General features: G+C 39.7%; 1 long non-coding RNA gene across 1 annotated transcript in view; it reads left to right on the plus strand.

Annotated features, from left to right (window-relative positions):
• Positions 1-18,463, plus strand: part of LOC147014235 (uncharacterized) — a 97,698-nt gene that overhangs the window by 8,438 nt on the left and 70,797 nt on the right. The window contains exons 2-3 of the long non-coding RNA XR_015050434.1: positions 14,164-14,256; positions 14,704-14,759. This is a non-coding gene — a long non-coding RNA (uncharacterized LOC147014235). The remainder of the gene's footprint in view (positions 1-14,163; positions 14,257-14,703; positions 14,760-18,463) is intronic.

The raw sequence follows: 18,463 nt of genomic DNA on the forward strand, positions 1-18,463 counted from the left end.
ATATATATATATATATATATATATATATATATATATATATATATATATATATATATATAGCCTGGTGTTGGCGCAGTGGTTAGGGCAGCGGCTTGGGATCCAAGAGGTCCTGAGTTCAAGCCCCGTTAGGCCACTGAATTAATACACCAGGGAGTTGACTCAGCCTGTCATCCTTCCGAGGTCGGCGAAATGAGTACCAGTGTACTGGGCCGGTGTATACCCTGGTTAAAATAGGTGTACCATATCCCTGTGTCGTAAGAGGCGACCAGGGTTGCGTCAGGAAGGGCATCCGGCGTAAAACATGTGCCAAATCACTATGCGGATCATACGGATGATCCGCTGTGGCGACCCCTGATGGGAGCAGCCGAAAGAGGAAGAAGAAGATATATATATATATATATATATATATATATATATATATATATATATATATATATATATGTACATATTGTTACGAATTCGCTCCCGCCGGCGTGCAATCGGCCGCGTAACTCCAATCGCAACCGCATCGCCCACCGGACGGACAATTCAGTCCTGACCCTCCTGGAACTACCACCAGAAACCAGTCACGGGTGGGGGTTTAACCTAGTCACAGCCCAGTCCGCATTCTACCCGCGCGAAATAGGGTGAATCGCCAAATGTCGATATACCTAAGTACCCGCGCGGATAGCGTACCGAGGAGTTGTACCACACGGCAGGTCGACTCCGGTCATGACCTGCTTAAGTGGCTCGTTCCATGCTACAGGGATAACTGAGCGGAGTTATCGTCGACCTTGACGGTTCAGATTAGTTAGCGGGTGTTTTAAACCCACTATTAATCCCTTACGTGATGCAAGATGGAGATTCAAACAAAGGAAAGGACGCAGCGAAACGGGGAACAATTGGACCAGCACATTTATTCCGCACCACACGGCAGCACGGAAGGCACGTATATTACAGTCAAGCAAGAAAACAATAAAAGCAAGCGAAGAGACACACGCAGATCTACAACTGAATAATGCAATTCACACGACAACACTTAAAACAGTTCTACTTCACCAGACTGGCGCCACACACATGTTTACACAGAACCCAAAAGAAATGGAAGTCGTGACTTCCCTGAGCATGTCGAGTCCTTGGAGACCGTAACTCCGAGTCCCTCCGCGTGGTCCACTGGGCTCATGCCTCGCGCCTGCACGTGTCGTCCGCCCGACAGGAACGAACGAACAGAACCTCAACCTCTTCCTCCGAACGAACGAACCAAGAGCAAGAACTCTCCAACAACTCTCTATAATTCTCCTCCAGGGACAAGGGAACCAGGGACTCTTCACAACTCTCGACAGTTCTCCTTCAGGACAAGGGAACAGGGACAACCCAACAACTCTCGACAATTCTCCTTCAGGGACAAGGGAACAGGGACTCTCCACAACCCTCGACAATTCTCCTTCAGGGACAAGGGGGCAGCGACTCTCGACAACCCTCGACAATTTTCCTTCAGGGGCAAGGGAACAGGGACAACCGACCCAGGACTCTCCAACAGCTCTCGCCTTTTGTAGCGTCTTGCTCCGCCCTTCGCTCTGCCCCATACCCCGCCCCGTTCTTGGCTCCTCCTTCTTTTGAGACGCTTCCAGAAAATGCCTTGAAGGGGGGCGTTCCTCTCCCCCGGCCGCGTCACACCGCGTATCCGCCAATCGGGAAAGGACGCACCACCCCCTCCCCCTTTCTCACTAAGCACGGGAAAAAATGGCGGAAAAACCCCACAGGCGTTGTTAGTTTTCTTCTCCACGCGCCGTACGACAAGAGAAGGAAGATTCGGGCGGGAGATATTTGCGCAGGTGTTTTGGGCGGGAGATGCCCCTTTGCACCCTTGTTGCTGCTGCCACTCCGCTCCTTTCATCCGTCCCACGGAGATCGTGACCGCACGGTGCTCGTTAAAAGGCGAGTGGCGAAGATGGTGGCAGCGTAGTTGTGGAAGGTGGCGTCGTGGCGTGAATGGCGTGATTGTTGGCGTCGTGTAGTGAATGGCGTGATCATTGAGATGTTGGTTGTGGCGATGTTCGTTGGTGTTCTTGCACCAAAATAACGACAGCGATAGAAAAACGGCTAACTAAAGCGTCGCAGCCCGAATGAATCACACATATTCCCTCTAAACAATGGGTTTGGGCAAACTGCACATGGACTTATTGATATATCTCACCTGAGGACCCTTTATGGTGTATTGCGAATTTCCACAGCCATAACTATATATATATATATATATATATATATATATATATATATATATATATATATATATATATATATATATATATATATATATATATATATATATATATATACATCACATTGATGTGAAAGTAACTTTACTATTTACAACAAATGGCAAAATAAATAATGTGTAGGAGAAATAGCCTCAATAATAAAAGGGATGAAGAAACAAACAAGCATGAAGCATTGAGACGGTGGTCATGATGATGTACCCATGAAATGCATTGCAGCATTGTCGGGATGACATAATGAAAGCAAAAATAGGGAAAAAGCACATCATCAAAATATAGCATTATCAACAGGAATATAAAGGAAGAGAATCTGGACAGGCCAAAGAATTAGATAAAAATATAATTCATAGCCATTAGAAATAATAAAATGACTGAACTCTGGTATTGTGAATTAAGAAGTCTGAACTCCAGTCTTGTGCATTCAATGCGAGAAGGTGAAGAGAGTTATGATGAGGCTGGTAGTGAAAGGGATACCACAAGGGACAAACCACCAATCCAGACAATGTGAATAGCTGATCCAGCACAATCTCTTGTGTTAAAGAACCTCTCCCCCTCTCCTTCAATTCATCTTCTCCCAAGCAGCAAATCCATGGACATTGCTGCACCTCAGGTGAAAGGTAGCCTCACAGTGGGGAGTGCAATCACATTCAAAATGATATTCATTTGGAGTGAATTACAGCTCAAAACCTTCCGAACCAAAAACCACACAAACTATATTGAGTGAAGACTGAAAAGGTGAACCAGCAGTGGCTTATGTCTGAGGCACAAAGCAACAGATGACAATAATGGCTGATAAATGAATGCCGGCAGATATTTTAACAGTTGAATAAAGTCCTGAATATAGGAAAACCCTACCATACATGCTGATAGTTGTCCGCGTGTGAGCGGAGGAGCTGTTTGCATGGTTGCTCTTACTATTATTATTACCTTCGCCACTGAAGGTGAAGGAGGTTATGTTTTCACCCCTTTCTGTCCGTTTGTCTATTTGTCTGTTTGTTTGTGTGCAGAATGTCTCAAAAAGTTTTGGACGGATTCGGACGAAACTTGGTGGACAGGTTGGGTGCGCGGCAAGGCTGAACTGATTCAATTTTGGAGAAGATTTGAATCCGGATCTGGATACGAGAATTATTTAATTTTAAAAGTGATTCTTCATGATTGAGAGATCGGGCCAAAAACGATATAGTGCTGTACAGCATGATATTTCCCTCCGCCAGATAGATGGTATTCATCGAATACGTACCCCGTGCAGTCTTGAGAAGGACTTGGTTTGAGGCAACTCTTATGGCGGCAAATTTATAATTGATCGAGTTACACTTCTGAGGTTAATGTGTACAAATTATGCTTTGAAAAGTCTGCTAGACTACATTCAAAAGCCTTTACAAAGTAGTTTTTATTCTTATTCTCGAATGTTTTCATAACTACCAAGGCTGATAAAGATGCAAGAATAGATCGAGAACATATAAATCGGGAGATTGTTAAAACGCCAAATTGTACTTCTTCTTCATTTATTCACCAGCTGAGCACGATAAAGGTTGAAGTGATTGCAATGATTCTTATTTCGAATGTTTTTTTTAAGCACACTCAATATGCACGATGCCAATTGTGCTTGTGGTTAGGGAAGAGTATTGATTATGGGGGATTTTAACTTTCTAGGGATATATTGAGTCCAGGAACAGGGAAAGGGCAGAGCGGATGAGTATTTCCTTGTTTTAGTCGAATGATTGCTTTTTAACCCAGTTTGTAGATAAGCCCACGAGGTGGAGTGCAATGTTGGACCTCCTTTTAAGTAACGATCCCAATATGGTGGAGGAAGTGGAGGTCGGGGAGCATTTAGGAGCAAATAACCATAACATTGTGTGTATAAAGACTCTGTTAAGGGTTAGAGTTCAGGATAGAAGAGTGAGGCTATTATATTTCAGGAAGGCAACCCTTGAGGGTATGAGGAGAGAGTTGAGTGATGTAGATTGGGAGACTAACAACAGGACAATCATCATCAGAGAAATGGGAAACCTTCATTGACCAAATGTATAGAGTGCACAGTAAGTACATTCCAATGAGGTGGAAAACTAGAAGTAGAAAGAGACCAGGCTGGTTGAGCAGTGAGATAAGGAATGCTATGAAGGTGAAGCAGGCATTTATTAGGTTTAAAATAACAGGACTGGAGTTACATTTATATCACTATCGGAGTGAACAGAGGCAAGTGAAGAAAATGACTCAGCAATCCAAAAGAGAGAATGAGAAGGACATGGCTAAGAATATTAAACATAATAGCAAGGCTTTCTTTAAGTATATCAGGGGAGAAGAATAGGTTAGAACCAGTGTGGGCCTATTGAGGAATATCACTGGGAGATTGGTTAGTGATGAAAGCGAGATGGCAGGTTTATTAAACAGGTATTTTGCTTCAACTTTTACACAAGAAGAGTCAGGAGAATTGCCAATAGCTGAGAGTATCTATCGAGGAGGTGAGGAAGGGCTTTTACAGAAGATCCAGGTTGGAGTGGAGGAAGTAAAGGAACAGCGAGGTAATCTAAGGGTAGATAAGGCTCCAGGGCCAAATAATATGCACCCGAGAGTATTGATGGAGGTGGCTGAACAGGTAAGCGAGATGATAACGGATATTTTCAATAGCTCACTGGAGTCAGGACAGGTACCGGAGGATTGGAGAGTAACAAATGTCACACCATTATTTACGAAAGGATCCAGAGAAGAATTGGGAAATTATAGACCTGTTCGTTTAACTTCAGCTGCGGGGAAGGTGTTGGAGACATTAATTAGGGACCAGATTAGGAACCATTTAAATAAATACAAAATGTAGTCAGCATGGGTTTCCCAAAGGTAGTTCCTGTTTAACAACTCTTTTAGAGTTCTAGGAAGCAGTCTGATTGGGTGGACAAGGGAAAGGTAGTGGATATAGTATATTTAGACTTTAAGAAGACATTTGATAAGGTACCACATTGGAGGTTGTTACCCAAAGTGAGGGCTTGTGGAGTGGCTGGTCAGGTAGCTAATTGATTTGCAAACTGGCTTAGTGATAGGAAACAAAGAGTATCTGTAAGTGGGAGGATGTCTTGCTGGGAGGATGTAAGTGGTGGGGTACCTCAGGGATCAGTACTCGGACCATTATTATTCATTATTTACATAAATGATGTGGATAGTGGGGTGAAGAGGAGGCTTTCCAAATTTGCAGATGACACAAAGCTTGGAGGTAAGGTAGATAGCAGAGGTGGTGGTGATCAGATACAGGAAAGTATTGATACTTGCATAGATTGGGCTGTCTGATTGGGATAAGTGAGCGGTTTGCAGTGATTGGCAGATGCAATTTTGCCTAAGCAAGTGTAAGGTGTTTGGGATGGGAAACAATGAAAATAGAGATTACAGGATGCAAGGAGTAATTTTTGAGCGTGTCACACAGGAGAAGGATCTGGGAGTGGTAATAGATATGGGTGATAAGCATGCAGCAGCAGGCAGCTATAGGAAAAGCAAATAGGGCTTCAGGTTGTATTCATCGGATTCTCATTTATAAATCAAAAGAGGTGGTATTAACATTGTACAGGAATTTAGTGAGGGCCACATCTCGAATATTGTGTGCAGTTTTGGTCACCACAATTCAGCATGGACATAGATGCCATAGAGACGGTTCAGCGCAGGGCAACTGGGTTGTTTTTGGGCTTAGCTAGACTTAACTATGAGAAGCGGCTGAAGGAGACGGGGCTTTATACACTAGAAAGGAGGCGGTTACAAGGGGATATGATTCAGATGTTTAAGATAATGAAAGGTGCAGATGAATTACTCAACAAGTGGACAGTGATAGGACCAGGAGCCATAGCCTGAGAGTAAAGAAGAGGATAGTTAAGACGGTAGTAAGGCAGGGAACTTTTACTCAGAGAGAAGTTAATGCATGGAATTGTCTCCCTAGAAAGATAGTGGCAGCAGAAACAGTAGATAAGTTTAAATTAGAATGAGATAGGTATCTGGAAGTTATCGGGATGTTCTCAGGACTTTGAGGTAGTTTGAGCATTCATGGGTGATTGTGTGCATGTGTACAGAGTGCTGTTGGTGGGTGTCTCGTCAAGGTGGGAGTCTTTTTTTAACCAAGCCCATGCCCCCTACCCAGAGGAGGAAAAAAATAAATACAAAAACTTTAAAAAGTAAGTAAGTAGAAAAATAAATACACACAAAACCACACAGAAACACGATTTTAAAAAACATAATAAATTTTGCATTTTCTTATTTTGATCTTGTGTTGATAAATTAGTGTGGTGTTGATGTCACGCAGGCAGGATGGGCTGAATGGCCTCCACCCGCATCTTTTCTTGTATTCCTCGTATCAACTGGTCGTGTAACATGTGGTAAAGTTTTAGTTTCCTCCGGTGAACGGTTTTCGATGAATTCGTTTTGAATTCGACTCTGGCTGGCATTTTTACTAACACAAAGAAGCACTTGTTGCATGTTCCCCTTGCCGAGCGGCTAGGCGAGCGGTTTGCAGTGGTTAATACGGAACGACTGGCTTGGAAAGCTATAGCAAGCCACTTGCTTACGGAACACACCCCAGGATCAGTGCCGGATTAAGCCTTGGTTGGCCCTAAGGTACATTTTGAAATTTTAGAGAATGGCCGAAAATTTTAAATTAGATCTCGGGCTCATGGAAATGGACCCCAGACAAAAGATGAACTGATTCAAGAACAAAATATTTAATACAAAAAAAGACAAATATTTAATGTGAAAAGAAAATAGTTTATTTAATCCCTCTATACAATTTGCAGTGTATGAATATATGCATGACAAAACACGTACAGATTTGGCACTTTGCTTTACAGTTTACTAGACCTTAGATTGCAAAGTTTGTGGCCCGAATTTTTGGCTGGCCCTAAGGCACATGCCTTGTCTGCCTAATGGTAAATTCAGCACTGCAAAGGATGATAGATTATAGCTGGCCCGAGATCAGAAGCGAATGTGCGACTGTGCGTACGGTACTTCGAAGCTGTCCTGCCTCAAGGATGCTGTTGATCAGATCCACCGAACCAATCAATGCCATTGCTGCCTTGTTGGACAAAAAAATGACTATTTTTATGCACTGCACCTTTTAATTGACTAAAAACATGGAGGCATGAAGCATTTTTCTTCTGACTTTGTTGCTTGGTCGTTGTAAACTCGTAACCCACCATTATCATAACTCCTATGGAGGAACAGTGGATCATTTGTAATTTGGCCTTCATGCCGCCAATAGCTCGCCTATACTGTTTGCGAATGACACCATGGGATCTTTAACATGCATCAACTAATGTCGATAGATGGGATGCCAAGTTTAACGTCCATCCGAGGGACGGCACACAGATGAATCACCCTGACTGTGAAACACCAGGATGATATGTTGTAGCTGGGTTGGGATTCGAAGCCTGTGCTAGACAGCTTAGAGGTGAGTGTACAGACTGACTCAAGCCCTTGTAAAGAATAGTTTTTTGTATTGTGTATAAATGAGGGTGAGGTCAAGGCACCATCAACATGTGTGTGTGTGTGTGCACATATATATATATATATATATATATATATATATATATATATATATATATATATATATATATATATATATATATATATATATATATATATATATATATATATATATATATATATATATATATATATATATATATATATATATATATATATATATATATATATATATATATATATATATATATATATATATATATATATATATATATATATATATATATATATATATATATATATATATATATATATATATATATATATATATATATATATATATATATATATATATATATATATATATATATATATATATATATATATATATATATATATATATATATATATATATATATATATATATATATATATATATAGTTGCGGGCTGGGGGTCGGGTGAGAAGACCACTAGGTGGTGGAAGCTATCTCGGCTCCCACCAGACTCCCCGGAATTGTAGGCCGTCGCACACAGATAATTCCGTGACGCGATGGGTCGCTTAACCGACCGTGAACACCAATAACTCAACCACGTGACTTAGGGTCCTCTAGTTAATCCGGTTACCTAAAAATAACCACATGATTTAATTACCCGGGAACACGCCCTCAATACGCCTTGTCCGAACTGGATCACTCAACCGGACCGGATCACTTTACCGGATCGGATGCAGCCGAGCGACACTGCCAAGGACGTACCATCAAAAAGGAATGGATTGTTGGGAATAAAGTCCCGGCTCAGCTTGGATTCGGACCATGCTGCATCAATGGAAGAAAAAGACAAAAACGAGCAGGGAACATTTCTAATTATAATTTATTTACAATGGGTGAGGAAAGGTATGTGTTATGATCAAGATTTATTTGGGTGTGTTGTGCAGAGATAGGGGAGAGGTGCAGCAAGTAACAAGCAACTTATAAAAGTGGACGCAGAGCAGACCTAACCCGAAAATAATATTAACGATCTTCTGCAGGCTTACTCACATGGACAGGTGCCAGGACACACACACACACACACACACACACACACACGCACACGCACACACACAGACACAGAAAACCCGATGAAGAGGGATTGAAGCAAGACATGAGAGGAGTTGAGGCTATGGTCTCTCGGTACCTTTGTATAACTGATACGCGGTACCTGAACGCGCCACCAATACGTTTGGGGGGAGTGCTCCATGGCATGGTTACCCCCCCCCCCCCGACAGCCTGCGCGTCGTCTCTCGCTTCGGGCAGCTTGCGTTGAGACCATGGGCGTGAAGGAGGGGCTTGAGTTGGGAGGGTGAAGTCAGCGTCATGTGGGCGGAGAAGAGGAGGAGGAGCCCAATGATGACGACTGAAGGCGGAGCCTAGTCCAGTTTGAGCGGAAGGCGAGGCAGGGCAGCAGAGAGAGAAAGAAGGATCTGCTCAGACCTTTATAGGCCCCGCGACGTGGGGCGGGGGGCCACCCTGAAACTCAGTGATGTCACCCGAATCAGGCACTCTGATTGGCCCCGACCCCCTGCGCGGCCCAGCCGTGATGGCCGGAAACCGCACCATTCCATTTCCGGCAAGATGTCCCTACGCCACAAAGATGTCCCGTTCCGACCTCACGACATGATACAAATCGCCCACACCGAACTCCGCGCCATTAATTGCCTTACAAGAACCCCCGGGCCATGCCCTGATGACCGGCTGAGGGCAGTGTCAGTCTCGCACGCCCGCTCGGGCGCACCCGACCAGCGCTGGCCAACACGCCCGCTCCGTGTGTGCCAACGTGGCCCGAGCTGTACAACATGCTCCTGCCCGATCGCTGCTTCGCTGGCCATAGAGGCGAGAAGGTAAGATGATATGGCGAACCCATGCACAGACAGTAAGATGTGTCCATTCGTGCCTGGCTCTGTACGATAACAAAGTGTCGCGAGCGGTGCACAGGTCCACCTTTGAGAGCACGTTCCGTTCCTTACACCATCTTCCGTTCCGATCCGCCATTATGCATGTGGCCAGCGCTCACCCGATTCTACTATCGTGCGCATGGGATGGAACCAGATCGATATAATTAATCCAGAAATGGGTTGAAAGGAACGTGCCACTTGGGCCTTTTACACTCTCATCCCACGCAACGTGGTGTGGCGTTGCCTTTCTCTTATCGGCCTTGGTACGCGTACCGTGCAGCATGGGCGTCGTGCTGGGTGTGTTTCCTGTGTTGTGGAAAACACCATCGGGTGGAAATTACCACTGCAAGTGCGTTTGGCAGGCTGTGATTTGTACGGATGGTTGTGGGTGTAGTGCCTGCTTGTCCTTTGCTGAGGACCCATCTCACAGCGCAGGGATGCACGTGGCTCAGATTTACCTCAGGAATAATCAGAAAAGAAAAGTAGAAATGACGTTAGAAATGAAATGAAATGATGTAAGCAAACCTAGCTATGAGATAATCGCAACGCACGCCCCTGTTGTCCCGCTAGACAAAAGGGAAGGGACGATCTCCACGTATATTAATGGAATAACTGTCTTGGGACCACTATCTGTTGAATGCTTGCGGTTCTGAGAACCACATATATATATATATATATATATATATATATATATATATATATATATATATATATATATATATATATATATTATATATATATATGTATACATATATATATATATATATATATATATATATATATATATATATATATATATATATATATATATATATATATATATATATATATATATATATATATATATATATATATATATATATATATATATATATATATATATATATATATATATATATATATATATATATATATATATATATATATATATATATATATATATATATATATATATATATATATATATATATATATATATATATATATATATATATATATATATATATATATATATATATATATATATATATATATATATATATATATATATATATATATATATATATATATATATATATATATATATATATATATATATATATATATATATATATATATATATATATATATATATATATATATATATATATATATATATATATATATATATATATATATATATATATATATATATATATATATATATATATATATATATATATATATATATATATATATATACATATATATATATATATATATATATATATATATATATATATATATATATATATATATATATATATATATATATATATATATATATATATATATATATATATATATATATACATATATATATATATATATATATATATATATATATATATATATATATATATATATATATATATATATATATATATATATATATATATATATATATATATATATATATATATATATATATATATATACATATATATATACATATATATATACATATATATATATATATATATATATATATATATATATATATATATATATATATATATACATATATATATATATATATATATATATATATATATATATATATATATATATATATATATATATATATATATATATATATATATATATATATATATACATATATATATATATATATATATATATATACATATATATATACATATATATATATATATATATATATATATATATATATATATATATATATATATATATATATATATATATATATATATATATATATATATATATATATATATATATATATATATATATATATATATATATATATATACAGTGGGGAGAACAAGTATTTGATACACTGCCGATTTTTCAGGTTTTCCCACTTACAAAGCACGTAGAGGTCTGTAATTTTTATCATCGGTACACTTCAACTGTGAAAGACAGAATCTAAAACAAGAATCCTGAAAATCACATTGTATGATTTTTAAATAATTAATTTGCATTTTATGGCATGAAATAAGTATTTGATCACCTACCAACCAGTAAGAATTCCGGCTCTCACAGACCTGTTAGTTTTGTCTTTAAGAAGCCCTCCCATTCTCCACTCGTTACCTGTATTGAACTCATTATCTGCATAAAAGACAGATGTCCACACTCAATCAATCAGACTCCAACCTCTCCACAATGGGCAAGACCAGAGAGCTGTCTAAGGACATCAGGGACAAAATTGTAGACTTGCACAAGGCTGGGATGGGCTACAGGACAATAGGCAAGCAGCTTGGTGAGAAGGCAACAACTGTTGACGCAATTATTAGAAAATGGAAGTTCAAGATAACAGTCAATCTCCCTCGGTCTGGGGCTCCATGCAAGATCTCACCTCGTGGAGCCTCAATGATCATGAGAAAGGTGAGGGATCAGCCCAGATCGACACGGCAGGACCTGGTCAATGACCTGAAGAGAGCTGGGACCACAGTATCAAAGAAAACCATAAGTAACACACTACGCTGTCAGGAATTAAAATCCGGTAGCACATGCAAGGTCCCTCTGCTCAAGCCAGTGCATGTCTAGGCCCATCTGAAGTTGGCCAATGACCATCTGGATGATCCAGAGGAGGAATGGGAGAAGGTCATGTGGTCTGATGAGACCAAAATAGAGCTTTTTGGTTTAAACTCCACTCGCCGTGTTTGGAAGAAGAAGGATGAGTACAACCCCAAAAACACCATCCCAACCGTGAAGCATGGAGGTGGAAACATCATTCTTTGGGGATGCTTTTCTGCAAAGGGGACAGGACGATTGCACCGTATTGAGGGGAGGATGGATGGGGCCATGTATCACGAGATCTTGGCCAACAACCTCCTTCCCTCAACAAGAGCATTGAAGATGGGGTGTGGCTGGGTCTTCCAGCATGACAACGACCCGAAACACACAGCCAGGGCAACTAAGGAGTGGCTCCGTAAGAAGCATCTCAAGGTCCTGGAGTGGCCTTGCCAGTCACCAGACATGAACCCACCAGAAAATCTTTGGAGGGAGCTGAAAGTCTGTGTTGCCCAGCGACAGCCCCAAAACCTGAAGGATCTGGAGAAGATCTGTATGGAGGAGTGGGCCAAAATCCCTGCTGCAGTCTGTGCAAACCTGGTTAAGAACTACAGGAAACGTCTGATCTCTGTAATTGCAAACAAAGGTTTCTGTACCAAATATTAAGTTCTGTTTTTCTGATGTATCAAATACTTATTTCATGCAATAAAATGCAAATTAATTATTTAAAAATCATACAACGTGATTTTCAGGATTTTTGTTTTAGATTCCATCTTTCACAGTTGAAGTGTACCAATGATAAAAATTACAGACCTCTACGTGCTTTTTAAGTGGGAAAACCTGCAAAATCGGCAGTGTATCAAATACTTGTTCTCCCCACTGTATATATATATATATATATATATATATATATATATATATATATATATATATATATATATATATATATATATATATATATATATATATATATATATATATATATATATATATATATATGACTCCATCTCTCAATAGTCAAGAATCACCGAGAAAATTAAATTTTATTTTATTTTATCTGGATTCGAATCTTCACCAAAATCGAATTGATTCGTCCTTGTCACAAGGTTAAATTACAATAATTAGCCAAAATGTTTGGGTTTGTATTGTTCCATTAAATGCTGAAGAAAGAAAAATGAAATGAATAAATGAACATACATAAATGCATGTTACTAAAGTGTGAGTTTAATTGCAACTTATGTCTCATCTTATTGGAAATAATGCAAAACACAGCGTGGGCAGAGACTCGTGCTGTGTCGAATTGTATGTAAATATATCTGTCCAAGCAGTGTCAGCAGAAGGCGTCCATTTAAACAAGGGATGCTTTGCAAGCGGTTGATGTGAAATTAACAGGACAATGAAAGATGAACAATAAATGAATGCATTGTTTGTTCCATTCACCATGCAATCAATGAAGGAGAGCTGTGGATTGACACGTCTCATTGGACCCCTTCTGATATGCAATACGTATGGGAAAGAAGTGGAAGGTGAAGGTCCATGATCTAATGTAGTAATCCTAATAGTACAGATTCTGTATACGTTGGGTCCGACAGGATGATGCAGAGGTAGTGTACTCACCTTTGATCTGTATAACCTGGGCTCCAATCTCGACCAAGCTATAAACTGGCACCCTGGTGGTTTACATCCAGGACGAGGCATCAATGTGTGCACCATCAATTTTAGGGACGTTAAGCCAGTTGACCCGTCTAACATCACTGGTTATTGGGAGACGGTAAAGATCCCACGGTGTGTTTCATGAAGAGCAGATGAGTTATCGCCAACACCCTGCCAAATAATCCCAACAGACACCCCTGCCTAAATATATGGGTAACAAGCCATTTGATCTTGTTGAATGTTCTTTGATACCAAGTTACAATGCTTGTTATCTCAGTGTTGTTGATGTCTGGGAAGCAGCTCCTCCACTATAAACAATTTTTCATTCGCAGGTTATTCCCAAGGCTCATGTGAACGGCCATATTTGTGGTTATGAAGGGCAACCATGATGATGATGATGACTACACCATGTCTGAAATGCACAGGTGACTCATTTTGCCCCACCATTGTTGTGATTAATAAGACTGTGGTCAGTATAATATAATATAATATATTTTCATATAATACAATCTTATTAATTTATTTATTTTGGTCTTTTATGTGCAATATGTTTATTAATGTCAAGATTTACATTGATTGAAGGTTGTGCTTCCATGCAAATACACCACTACGAAAATGTACAGCTGCTTTTTATTTAGCTCAATCACTTTTACGGTTTTGGGAGGCAGCACATCAATTCAAAACATCATGTCAATTCTTCAAGGCAGGCTTCAAGGCAATTCATCAAATATGAGGTACCATGGCAAAATCCTTCCAATTCATGTTCAACCATTCACCAGGGGTCAACTAACGATCTTGCCTTTACGTTGTTAAAAATAATTAGTTTACTTGTCAACATATTTCAAAACTAATGCCATATTTTTATTCAGCAGAATAACTTCCATTTGCTGTCCTGTCCGGCACGTCCACGTGACGCCCTCAATTGATTGTGAGTAGATGGTATTGTGCTTCGGTGGTTATGCACTGTCATGTCTGTTTTCCCTACTCTTCTTTCTTACTCATCCAATGAATGTGGATTGTGCTTGTTACTTCAGCATCTCATGCTGCACCAATTTGCATTAGACTTTTCTGCAGGGGCGACATGAACATTTCCTGTACTGTGATAAGCAAAGTAATTTGATGTCACAAGCATGGAATCCAAATTGAATTGACTCCTCACCAACAAGACAGCCTTCTTAAAATTAAAGCCCAATATTAAATAACATGAAATTGTATTGAAAAATGAGAAAAATATTTTGCCCTAAAATGAATGTTTACTTTTATTTATATGATTTGTGACTCCTGTTTTATTGAAACAGTTACATGAGAGGTGTTTTCAATTTTTTTTTATTTTTTTTTATTTTTACGTTGCTCTTAAGGCCATCAGACACGAGCTGATGTTTGCCTATGCAAGGCAACAACATTGTCCAGGACGAATATTGTGCAATCATGTTTTGTTGGACACTGCCACATACTTGACACACTACGCGATTGTCAATATCACTATTTTCGGTAAAGAAAATGGCAATGATGAACAAATACATGGAGATAATGAGAAGGGTGATAGATCTTTACACTGCTGCTCTGAAACAAGCGCTGGTCCATTGCCGACGTCATGCCAGGAGAAAGAAGCGGCTGGGGGTAAAGCCTTGGGTGGAGTGAATGTCGGCTGAGGGAGCGTTAGATGAGCGCTTTTACGATAATATCCAGATGATGCATCCAACACTACTTAATGAGCTAGTGAAGCGTGTCAATCCATGGATAGCACGGAAAAATAAAACATTACGTTCAGGGGTGACATCTCTACTGCAGAAGGAGTCACAATCACTTTGCATTTTTTGGCCACAGGTGATGTTGTACTGCAACTTCAACAGGCATTAACTCTAAACACACACACACACACACACACACACACACACACACACACACACACACACACACACACACACACACACACACACACACACACCAAGTAGGTATATGATAATGTAATTCAAAGGCAGAGGCTCTGTCATTAAAACTTTTTCCAACACAATGTACCTAGATGTCCAACACAATGTACCTTTTGTTGTTTCCAAAGGTTTCTTCAATACAGGAAACAAAGGACAGGTTCAGGCTACTCTACTGAACTTTCATAATACATTTTTGGCCTTCAATGCTCACAAAAGCTGCAATTCTTTTTATAACACTGCTCTAGATAATATGACGCTATGGACGGAAGCTACTGAAAGCTGAAGTTTAATTGGTCAAAACATTTTACCACTTCGGCGAATGTTGGAAACTGCTGCACACACACATGATTAATGGTTGTCATGGATAACTTGTCGTAAAAGTTCAACATGTTCAACTTTAAGATTATTGTTGATGCAACTGAAAAACCTGTTGAACAGACTCGTCAACCACCACATATTACAAAATTATCAAAAACTGTCACTGTCGCCGACAATCTTGTTGCATTGTGTCTGTTCGCATGCAGTAGCCCTTAGGGCTTCGACTGATGGAGGAATGCTGCACGACTTTACTTTTTTGATGGCCCAAGTTATTTGCAGCATTGTTCCCACCTTGTTCGGTTGCTGGGGAAAGGTTTTGAACACAGGCTTGTCAGGCCTGAGGTTCATGTGCAGGTGGCAGGAATCTGTAATTTGTTCAGGAGACAAATGATAACTCATCCTACTCTTCGCAAAAGACATTGCGGGATTTTTAACGTCCACCAACGAATGTGAGTGGAAGGGACACCCAGCTTAACATCCATCCAAGACACGACAACTGCAAATCACCAATCCGATGGTTTATATAGCCATATCAAGAATGAAACCCAGACTAGACACCTGAATGGTAACGAGGCTACTCCTCACGACCCTCTCGGATCCTCGTGGGGGGAGCTTGTACATATATAATTTGCAAGGGAAAGACGTTATTGGACATCAACATGCTTTTACAACAATTACATGGACATTCCTAGATATTAAATAGATATATAATTACAGTCCATGCAATTTCAACCTGTGTTCTGATCTGGAGCATTGTGAGCCAATGGTTCAGGTGGGAGTGATAAACAGACCGACCCACCAAAGTGGTTTTCGAGAAGATTTTGATCTTTCCAATATCAGTTATATTATTTAGGAGTTAGAACTACTTTATCTATCAGTCGGAAAAAGTTTATTTGGTATTTTAACGCACTGAGCATTAAATATGTGTGTCGGTGGATTTTATGCTCATTAATTCATTGTTTTGTTTGGTGTCTGGCATCGTTTAACCTTGATGTATCGTATAATACTTATCGCTTCTCATAACGTAGAATCTCCACTTTTTTTACGTTGTGGAACCGCCTCCCAGTCGCTGTGCTATCCCACACTTCCCTCCAGGGCTTCAAGCAGGCAGTACACCACCATATCATGTCACAATCTCCCATCCTTACTCACAACTCCTTCATAATTATAGGTTGCAGTGTTTCCTTCCCTCTTCTCTCTCCTCTTTTTCTGGTCCGTTCATTCCCTTGCTTATTATGTTCAAAGTTATCCCGCTGTCCTCCTATGAGTTCATACCCTCTGTCCCCTTGCTCTCCCATGAGCCTCAATTTTGTCGAAAATATGTCATGCATCCTCAGCTTTGCCCTGATGAATTTATACCTGAGCAAAAGGAAATCTGTAGTCTTGCAGACTAAAAAGCCATAATGTGTGCTAAATTAGCGGGAGTGAAAGCAAAAGCTTAATATGTTAGTGAAAAAAAAGTAAAACAAGGAAGTACATGAAAGAAGAACATTTTGTTTCCATCTGGATTTCTGGTGCTCCAGATTTTTTTACTTAGCACGTATGCTTGTTTCCTTATAATCACACTCTTGCTGAATCAAACGTCTTACTCAATCACCCCAAGTGGGATGTAAGGCTGTGTGTGTGTGTGTGTGTATGTGTGTGTGTGTGTGTGTGTGTGTGTGTGCACGTGCGTGCGTGCGTGCGTGCATGCGTGCGCGCGCGCGCACACGTTTGGTTGTTATCTCGATGCGGGTTTCAGAAGGTAGAATGGAGTCCTCCCGGGTCTCAAAGTACCCACCTCTGTTTCAGTAAGGGATCACGATTCATAGACTAATTTGTGAAGTTTTCTTGTTCTCAAAGTTTTGTTCCGAGGGCTCTTTTGAGGATCATCACTGAGCCCTGGACAGCTTCCAACTGCATTTTGCTTGTAGTAATATTCCCAGGGATGGTTTTTAAGATCTCTGCAAGGTTATTTCATTCATTTCCATCATTCCCATTGCTCCAATAATCACTGGTACAATTTCTGCACTCTTCAGCTTGTAAGATCTTTTCACTTCATTTTTGTGCTGTTGGTATTTGTCATTTTCTTGATTTCTGCATTGTTTAGGCCAAATCGCTGGGTACTGAAACCACAATTAGCAATGTCTTCTTTTCTTTTTTGTTCCTCAGTACTATATCCAGTCGCAATGCTTTGTTTTCTATGTTCATGCTCAATGGGATTATTCGGTCATTTGTGAGCATTACTTTCTTTTATTAGAGTGATTGCTTTTGATTCATGTTTTCATGAGTTTTCTGGAACTGGGTTCTATCGAGACTTTTGCTTTATTGAGACTTTTGATATTGAGACTACATTGAGATTTTTGCAAATGGGCAAGTGGATTACTCTACATACCTTACTGTG

This window comes from Eptatretus burgeri, chromosome 13 (assembly GCF_056783735.1).
Source record: "Eptatretus burgeri isolate ZD-2024b chromosome 13, Ebu_testis_v1, whole genome shotgun sequence".
In the NCBI taxonomy this organism is placed as follows: domain Eukaryota; kingdom Metazoa; phylum Chordata; class Myxini; order Myxiniformes; family Myxinidae; genus Eptatretus; species Eptatretus burgeri.